A 9367-nucleotide genomic window follows, 5' to 3' on the forward strand; every position below is an offset into this window, starting at 1 on the left:
CTCTCTGCCTCTCTGCCTCTGCCTCTGCCTCTGCCTCTCTGCCTCTGCCTCAGTGCTGGAATCAAAGGCATGTGCCACCACTGCTTGGCTGTACTTGCTGTTCTTATAGGGGGACCCAGGATAGTTCCTAGCACACACATGATGCCTCATGATGCTTTCCAATTCCAGTTTTAGGGGATCTGACACCCTGTTCTGGCCTCTGAAGGAACCAGGCACACACATACAAAACATTCATACACATAAGATAAATCTTTTAAATAAAATAAGAGCTGAGCATGATAGTGACATATGCCTTTAATCCTAGTACTTGGGAGGTAGACAGAATAATCTCTGTGAGTTTAGGGCCTATATGGGCTATAGAGAATTTTGCCAGTCAGGACTGCCAAGTGAGACCCTGCCACAAAACAACAACAACAACAACAACAACAAAATACTCTTTAGTCTTTAAATATTTTTAATATGCTTGGGTATTTAATTGCATGTATGATTGTGCACTACATGCATGTCTGTTGCTTACAGAACCTAGAAGAGGGTGTCATATTCCCTGGGACTGGGATTACAGGTGGTTATAGCCTCCATGTGGTTGCTGGAAATTGAATCCAGGCCCTTTGGTAGAACAGCCAATGCTCTTAAACACTGAGCCATCTCTCCTGACCAAGACTGTATTCTTTCCCCAATGCATCTTGAAAGGCCTTAGGCATCTCTCAACATCTCTTCCTCCTTTCTAAGTGCCAGAAGCACTAGTCCCTACCCTTGGGAATCCCCACAGTTATAAATGGAAGCAAACCAGGATAGACAATGATAATGTCTCTAGAAATGAGTCTTCAGGCTGGAGAGATGGCTCTGTGGTTAAGAGCACTGACAGTTCTTCTAGAGGTCCTGAGTTCAATTCCCAGCAACCACATGGTGGCTCACAACCATCTGTAATGGGATCCAATGTCCTCTTCTGGTGTGTCTGAAGAGAGCATAGTTCTTCATTTACAGTTGATGGGGAACCAGAATCCACAAAAATCCCTGTGTTTGTATCACCTCATAGGACCATAATTTACCAGCTTAATTTACTCTCTCAGTTACAGCCTGGGAACTGATACTGGTAGTATGTGGTCTTATCCTTACATGGAAGGGACTCCCTACTCACCCATCTGAATATCCACTCCTCCGCAGATCCATGCCTCTCTTGTCCTTCAGAGCTGGAGGACTGTGGAATTCCTAGAAAGCTGCCAAGATGTTTGAAAGGACATGGCCAGGCGGTGGTGGCGCATGCCTTTAATCCCAGCACTTGGAGGCAGAGGCTGGCAGATTTCTGAGTTTGAGGTCAGCCTGGTCTACAGAGTGAGTTCCAGGATAGTCAGGGAGAGCTACACAGAGAAACCCTATTTCAGATAACCAAAAAAAAAAAAAAGTTTACAGTTGTATACTTTGGGTTGTAGACCGTGAGAGGAAGCCTAGTAAGGCTGAGCTAGGCCTTGAAGGCCCAAAGACCTGGAAGAGATGGCAGGAGCTTTGCTTGCTTCTGAGTCTCACATAGGGACAGTGCCCACAAGCTCCTCCTCATGTAGATGAGGCATTCCGAGGAAGCACGGTCTGTCTGTCAGACCCAACCGACCCCAAAACTGTATAAGATTCTATCCAGAAGGAATAGAGGTGTGTAAGAATTACTCTGTCATCTGAGAGCATCTGTGAAAGGAGCTGTAACTGCCTGGGAAGAGAACACTCTTCCAAAGCCTTCACCACCAGAAGCCTCCCCTGTACTCCACTCTCTCTCACAAGCTCAGCTCAGCTCGGCTTAGCTCTGCACAGCCAGTGCAGCATCTCAGAGCAACAGAGGCTCCCAGGGCAGCAGCACCAGAGCAGAGACAGCAGCAGCAGCAGCCACAGGAGGAGCAGCAGCAGGAGCAGCAGGAGCAGCAGGAGCAGCAGCAGCAGGAGCAGCAGGAGGAGCAGCAGCAGCAGCGGAGGTGGCAGAAGTACTTCCCCCTCCCTGCTTATGCCCTTTCCACTTTGCTTGAACCCTCCAGCTGGTCAGGGTCAGAGGTCTCCAAGGATAGCTTCCTGTACACAGGTCGACACCTGGCGGCCACATGGCGCACAAATAGGCTGCAACTGCATGAACAGATAACTGAGGGATAGTGAGCCTCCTCTTACCCCCAAATCTCAAGACAAGCACTCATAAAAAAGACAGTTGTCTTTCACCAGCTCAAACAAGAAGCAAAATTTCAACCTTAACTGATCTGTGTACCCTGCACAACCCATACGCATATCTTTTTTTTTTTTTTTTTTTTGAGACAGGGTTTCTCTGTGTAGCCCTGGCTGTGCTGGAACTCACTCTGTAGATCAGGCTGGCTTTGAATTCAGAAATCCACCTGCCTCTGCCTCCCAAGTGCTGGGATTAAAGGCGTGCGCCACCACTGCCCGGCTCATACAAATATCTTAATGGTACTAAAATTTTGGTTGTGAGATTCATATATTACAGAATATAGAGCTTTGACAAGATTCATCCTCAGGGATGCTGAACTGACACGCTGCTCCAGCTCCTGGCTTCCTGATACTGGCCAGAGACTTGCTTCCAGGACAGCTTCAGGAACTGCTACTGATTCCAGATGATCTCAGCCAGATAGTAAACTCATGGTTATATTAGATCCTGACTTAATTATAATAAGGTGTTTTCAATATTATTCAATTATAATACTTCAATATTTCAATATTATTCCATTAGAATAGCTAGGAAGTAGTCAAGATTTGACAGTTCAGATAATTAATATTTATATATGTATATAATATGTATATATTATATATATATTCTTCAAATGTCAGAAGTCCACAGAATCTGACACTTAATCATTTCATGGTCTTGAGAAATTTTTTTTGTTTTTTTGTTTTTTGAGACAGGGTTTCTCTGTGTAGCCGTGGCTGTCCTGGAACTCATTCTGTAGACCAGGCTGGCCTCGAACTCAGAAATCTGCCTGCCTTTGCCTCCCAAGTGCTGGGATTAAAGACGTGCACCACCACCACCAGGCTGGTCTTGAGAAATTTTGACTGCAGACATGTCTGCTCCTGAGAGTAACCCCTTCACAGTTCAGGAAAGATATTGGGCATCTTTACCTCCAGGCGAGGTTGTTTATCATGGCAAGGTAGCTACCTGTATCATCTGCAGACAAAATACTGCCCCAAAGGGGTAAATAGATGTAGGCTAGTCATCTGCTAAGCTCTGCTAATACAGGGTAAGCTAGTCCTTCATATTCCTACTTCTTTTCAGGGTCTGCCAGATGGCTCTGACCCAGAAGGCTGAAGACAGATGCTCTGACATTCTGAGGAATAGGGAACTGTCCAGATAGTCAGTGGCCTCTACAATTTGTTTAAGTTTTGGAAGCTATGTTTTTATGCTTCCTATATATTCAGAATATTCCTACATATTCCTATATGTTCCTATTTAATTTGTTCTTGGATTTCTGGTAGAGTTAAAGACTAGTTATAGTCTCATAAGCAAACTTAACTTGTATAGCATTGAGAGATATGATATAGAATTGAAAGTATGATTTTCAGATGGTGATACAGGCTAAAATAAAAATATAATTCAGGTATAGAATTTTAGGGTATGATGGTAGAGTACTTCATCTAGTTGACAAATATGATGGACTGGATGTTAATTATATGTCATACTCTGCAGTTTTGCATAATTGTTATGGATATGCTCAATTTATGTCTGAGAAATAGGTTTTTGTTTTATTTTGCTTTGCTTTTTTTTTGTTTTTGTTTTTTTTAATTTGGACAGAAAAGGTGAGGGGTCGGGGACTGGTTCTAATGCTTTGACTTAATCAGGAATCTTCATGTCCATCCAAATGCTGAAGGTTCTTGTCCTCAATTAGTTTTTGATCCATCAATAAAGATGCCAACGGCCAATGGCTGGGCAAAGGGAGATGGGGCAGGACCTGTAGATTTGTGTGGGCTAGGAACTGGGAAAAAGGAGAGAATCAACGCAAGTCAGGGAGAGAAGGATGGGACATAGGAACTGTAGGAGAGAAAGCCAACAAGCCATGTGAGAATTCAGATGGGTGGCCAACTTCCCTGATTGGGCCTGGGAAGGCAGGGGAAGGTTTAGGAGTGCCCAGACTTTGAGGTAGCCACAGCATTTTAAAATTAACTGGTGTGTGTGTGTGCATGCTTGTGCGTGGGTGTGCGTGGGTGTGCACCCATGTGTGTGTGCATGTGTGTGTGCATGTGTGTGTGTATGCACGCATGTGTGTATGCATGTGTGTGTGTGTGTGTGTGTGTGTGTGTGTGTGTGTGTGTGTGTGTTCTATTTGTGAATCCAGATAGCTTCTGGGCTGGTACATGCATGTGACTGATGGGAAGCCAAATCGGCGTAGCTAAACTCACCGCTACAAAAGCTTATAGAGCATCAAAACATATATATTTATTAGGGATAAATATGACAAAAGATGTTTAATAGCATTGTGCTTAAAATTACAAAGCTGAGAGATTACAGAGACGGCTCCTACAGAAGACCTGGGTTTGATTCCCAGCACCCACATCAGGTGTCTCACAACTGCCTGTACCTCCAGTTTCAGGGGATTCAATGTCTCTGGCCTCTGAAGGCAAATGCATGCATAGAGTACAAATACACATGCAAGAATACATTATTACAGAACAAACAGCAATAGCAAAAGTCCCACTAGAAAGCAGAGCTGAAGGCCAGGAAACCGAAGCACAAAGATCAGGGTTCAAGGCCAATCTAGGCTACAAATTAAATTAAATTCAAAAAATTTTAAATGAACCAGGTTCCAATCTGGCTTCAAACTCTGTGATCCACCTGCCTAGGCATCCTGAGTGCTGGGATTAAAGGTGTGTACTGCTATTGCCCAGAGAACGGTTTGGTTCCCTGTGACAGGGCCACAGGGTGCAGTTCTGACTGGTCAGGAACTCACTATGTAGACCAGACTGGTCTAGAACTCACAGAGGTCTATCTAACTCAGTCCTTTGTACTTGGCAAGTGATGGTCATCATGGGTGTATAGATCCCAGCTTAAGACGAAAACCCAAGAATCCAGTAGTCAGTTCAATGCTCTAAGCCCAAGCTGGTCTTCAGTATATGGATTCCTGAGAGAAGTAGTCTCTAATGACAGTGAAGGATTTGCCATTGAAAGGAAAGGAAAGCACACAAAGAGAAGGAAACTTCTTTCATGTCATTCATGTAGGCTGCCACCAGACTAAAGGTGTACCATCAACCTCAAACAATCTGGATTAAAAGTGGATCTTTTGGGTGGCACATGCCTTTAATCCCAGCACTTGGGAGGCAGAGGCAGGCGGTCTGGTCTACAGAGTGAGTTCCAGGACAGCCAGGGCTATATGGAGAAACCCTGTCTCGGAAAAACAAAGCAAAATGAAAAACAAACAAACAAACAAAAAATGGATCTTTTGTAGGGTGGTGGTGGTGCATGCTTTTAATGCCAGGACTGTGAGTTCGAGGTCAGTCTGCTCTACCCAGTGAGTTCCAGGACAGCCAGAGCTACACAAAGAAACCCTGTCTCAAAGGGAAAAAAAAAAAAAAGGAAAAAAAGAAAGAGAAGAAGGAAAGAAAGAAGAGAACAGGACAGCTCAGTGGTTAGGTGTTATAAACTGCAAGGACTAGTGACTGGCCTTTCTCTGGTGACAGGGAATGAAGAAATGACTGATGCATGTACAGAAAAGCTGGGATCATCAGGGTCGGGCTCTCTGGAGAGGTGCACTAGCAATCCAGAAACTCAGAATGTTTATTATATAGCTGAACGAGGAGTCCAGTTGATTATATATAGCCGGACTTGAATTAGCTTATCTTGGTAAGGGGTCTCTGTAGGACAGCAGTCTCAGACTGCAGTGGTCTGTGGAGAGGAAGCTGTGGTTGGTGCTTCCTGTACACATGGTCAACATCTGCACTAGACCAGGGAATGCCTTGCTATTCCTCTGAGCCTGACATGAGGAGGCCTTGCCATTCACGTGGCCATACTCATGTCAGTAACACACGTGCACCTAGCACTTCGTCTGCTCTCCACAGTGAAGTATGCTTCCTGTTATTTTAGATTCAGTTCTCAGCATACACATGACAGCTCACAATCCTGTGTACTTCCGGCTCCAGGGAATCTGGGGCCCTCCTCTGACTCCCAAGGACCAGACTTGCATGCGGTACACATATGTAAAAGTAGGCAAACATTAATACACATAAAACAAAATAAGTTTTTTATATATAATTTTATATTATTTTTAAAAAGATTTATTGGGGAGTGGGGGGGAGATTTATTTATTTTATGTATATGAGTACACTATTGCTCTCTTCAGACAACCAGAAGAGAGCATTGGATCCCATTACAGATGGTTGTGAGCCACCATGTGGTTTCTGGGATTTGAACTCAGGACCTTAGAAGAGCAGTCAGTGCTCTTAACCCCTGAGCCATCTCTCCAGTCCCTCTCCTTTTTTCTTTTCTTTTCTTTTCTTTTCTCTTCTTCTCTTCTCTTCTCTTCTCTTCTCTTCTCTTCTCTTCTCTTCTCTTCTCTTCTCTCTCTCTCTCTCTCTCTCTCTCTCTCTCTCTCTCTCTCTCTCTCTCTCTCTTTCTTTCTTTGTTTTTTCGAGACAGTGTTTCTCTGTGTAGCCCTGGCTGCCCTGGAACTCACTCTGTAGACCAGGCTGACCTCAAACTCAGAAATCTGCCTGCCTCTGCCTCCCAAGAGCTGGGATTAAAAGGGTGAGTCACCACTGCCCTGGGTTTTTTGTTTGTTTGTTTTGTTTTTGAGACAGGGTTTCTCTGTGTAGCCCTTGCTTTCTTGGAACTCACTCAGACTGGCCTCAAATTCAGAGATCCCCCTGCCTCTGCCTTCCAATTAAAGGTGTGTACTGCCACCACCTGGCTTAAACTAATAACTTTAAAAAATTAAAAATGAAGAAATAATGAGAAGATGATCTACGCCATTAGCCAGTATGAAAGTGTGTACTAAGACCATGAGATGATGTTATATTCCTATTAGAATGTCTAAATTAAAAGACTGACCACAGGAGCAGATGCAGAGACACACAGCCAAATGTTAAGTGGACCTTGAGGAGCCTCACAGAAAGGGGCGAGGCAGAATTGTAGGAGCCAGAGGGAGGTCGAGGACATAGGAGAACAGCGGCACACAGAATCACTAAGCAGGGATTATAGGGGATCGCAGAGACAGAAGCTGCAGTCACAGAGCCTGCAGGGGTCTGTTCTAGGTCCTCGGCATGTATGCTATGCTTGTTTACCTTGGGATTTTTGTGACTTCTAACAACCAGACTGGGCCTTGATAAGAAGGTTTGTGCTTAGTTGTATTGTAACTTCTTAAGTAGTGTGTTCAGTTGAAAACCCTGTGAGGTATGTTCTTTTCTGAAGGGAAAAAAGGGAGCATTAGGTCTGGGGGAGAAGGGAGGTGTGGGGACAGGAGGGGAGACTTGAAGGAGTTAAGGGAGGGGGGTGGCTCTGCAGTCAGGGTGCATTGTATGAGAGAATAAACAAACAAACAGTAATAAATACATACATACATACATAAATAAATACAAATAAATCAATAGCCAGATAAATAAATAAAGACTAACTATACATATCAAGTCTTAGGAATAAGCCTTAAGATTTAGGGCTATCCTTAAAGTTTTAAGAACTTTGATACACTAGTCATTTTAAAAAGTAGCCTGGAATTTGGTTTTGTTTTTGCTTTTTGAGTCAGGGTTTCTTTTTCTTTCTTTCTTTCTTTTTTCTTTTTCTTTTTTTTTTTTGGTTTTTCCAGACAGGGTTTCTCTGTGTAGCCCTGGCTGTCTTGGAACTCACTCTGTAGATCAGGCTGGTCTCAAACTCAGAAATGTGCCTGCCTCTGCCTCCCAAGTGCTGGGATTAAAGGCGTGCACCACTACTGCCTGGCAAGTCAGGGTTTCTTTATGTATGCCTGGCCATCCTATAATTCTCTCTGTAGACCAGGCTGGCCTCAAACTCAGAAATTCTGCCTCTGCCTCGTGAATGCTGGGATTAAAGGTGTGTCATCACCAACCAGCTAGTCTGGCACTTTTTTTTTTTTTTGGTTTTTCGAGACAGGGTTTCTCTGTGTAGCCCTGGCTGTCCTGGAACTCACTCTGTAGACCAGGCTGGCCTCGAACTCAGAAGTCTGCCTGCCTCTGCCTCCCAAGTGCTGGGACTAAAGGCGTGCGCCACCACCGCCCGGCGATAGAGAGTTTTATATACATAATAATCTTAAGTTTTGGGGATAATATTTATACCTTAGGTAACGTTTTAGAGTCAAATGAAAACCAAAAGACTAGTGAGATTAGTGGCAATAGAATAATGCCTTTCTTTGTTTTCCTCTCTCCCACACGAGATGACTCTTCTGATCTGAGACAGGGATTTGGGATTTTCCTTTAACAAGCATACATTGGTTTAGAGAAGGAGAGAGCCATGTTCCAAGCCCAGAATCTGCTTTAATTTTAATCGAAATGGGACCACATAAAGACCATTTGCCACTTCTGTCCATAGAGGGCAGCAGAGACAAGCATTTGGGAATCCGCCACCGGCCGACCAGCCACTTGGCAGGAAGAACGAAGGGAGAGTGCGGGCGTGCCTGGGCTTACCCTCCCCTCTCCTCCGTATTGAGTCTGGTGGGAAGAGCCTGCCATTGGGGATCCCGGCTTCTGAGCCTGGATTTCAGGCCGGTCGGCTGGAGGTGAGTGATACCACTTGGCCAATTTTCTCCTGATAATCCGTCCTTTTTCTTCTAATGTTTCACTTGTTCAGTGGCCTCGGCTTCCTATGTTGGATGCTTTCACTCTCCTGAAAAGATAAAACCAAAAGCCGCCCCAACACTAACTGGAGTGGGGGTGGGGGTGCTATCCTTTTCTGTCAGGTTATATTTTTCCTAGGGCAAAATGGGTTTTGTTGTTGTTGTTGTTGTTTTGTTTTGTTGGCTACAGAAAAAGTATTATCTTTCAATTGAAAATTTAAAAATTCTTTTGAAAATTTGAAACTAAATATACCTTAGTATGTGTGGATAAATATACTTATATTCATCTATGTATAAATTCAAGATTTAAGTGTATTTATTCTTAGATCACAAAGGACATTCACTTTGAATTTCTGCCTGCCTTTTGCAAGCAGCTTTTAATTTTACATTATTGTAATTCTTTATGTGCCTGCCTTTGCCATCCTAGCTTTGGGAATAAAGGTGTGAACCTTTGCCTGGCTATGGGTTCCTTATAATAGTTATTCTCGTAGGGTTGTCCTGGTTTAATCTGCTTCTCCATTTCCCCTTATTTTTTAGTGTTAGGGGTAAACTTTCACATTGTTTGAATGTGCAATCTATCATTCTTTGTTTTTTTTTTGTTTTTTTTTTTTTTTTTT

The 9367-nt window shown here is 43.7% G+C and overlaps 1 long non-coding RNA gene across 1 annotated transcript in view; it reads left to right on the top strand.

Moving 5' to 3' along the window:
* The first annotated feature begins 8540 nt into the window (after positions 1-8540).
* Positions 8541-9367, top strand: part of LOC116094110 — a 2224-nt gene continuing 1397 nt past the window's right edge. Inside the window, exon 1 of the long non-coding RNA XR_004119978.1 lies at positions 8541-8693. This is a non-coding gene — a long non-coding RNA (uncharacterized LOC116094110). The remainder of the gene's footprint in view (positions 8694-9367) is intronic.

Source organism: Mastomys coucha, unplaced genomic scaffold, assembly GCF_008632895.1.
Source record: "Mastomys coucha isolate ucsf_1 unplaced genomic scaffold, UCSF_Mcou_1 pScaffold16, whole genome shotgun sequence".
NCBI classification, from domain to species: Eukaryota; Metazoa; Chordata; class Mammalia; order Rodentia; family Muridae; genus Mastomys; species Mastomys coucha.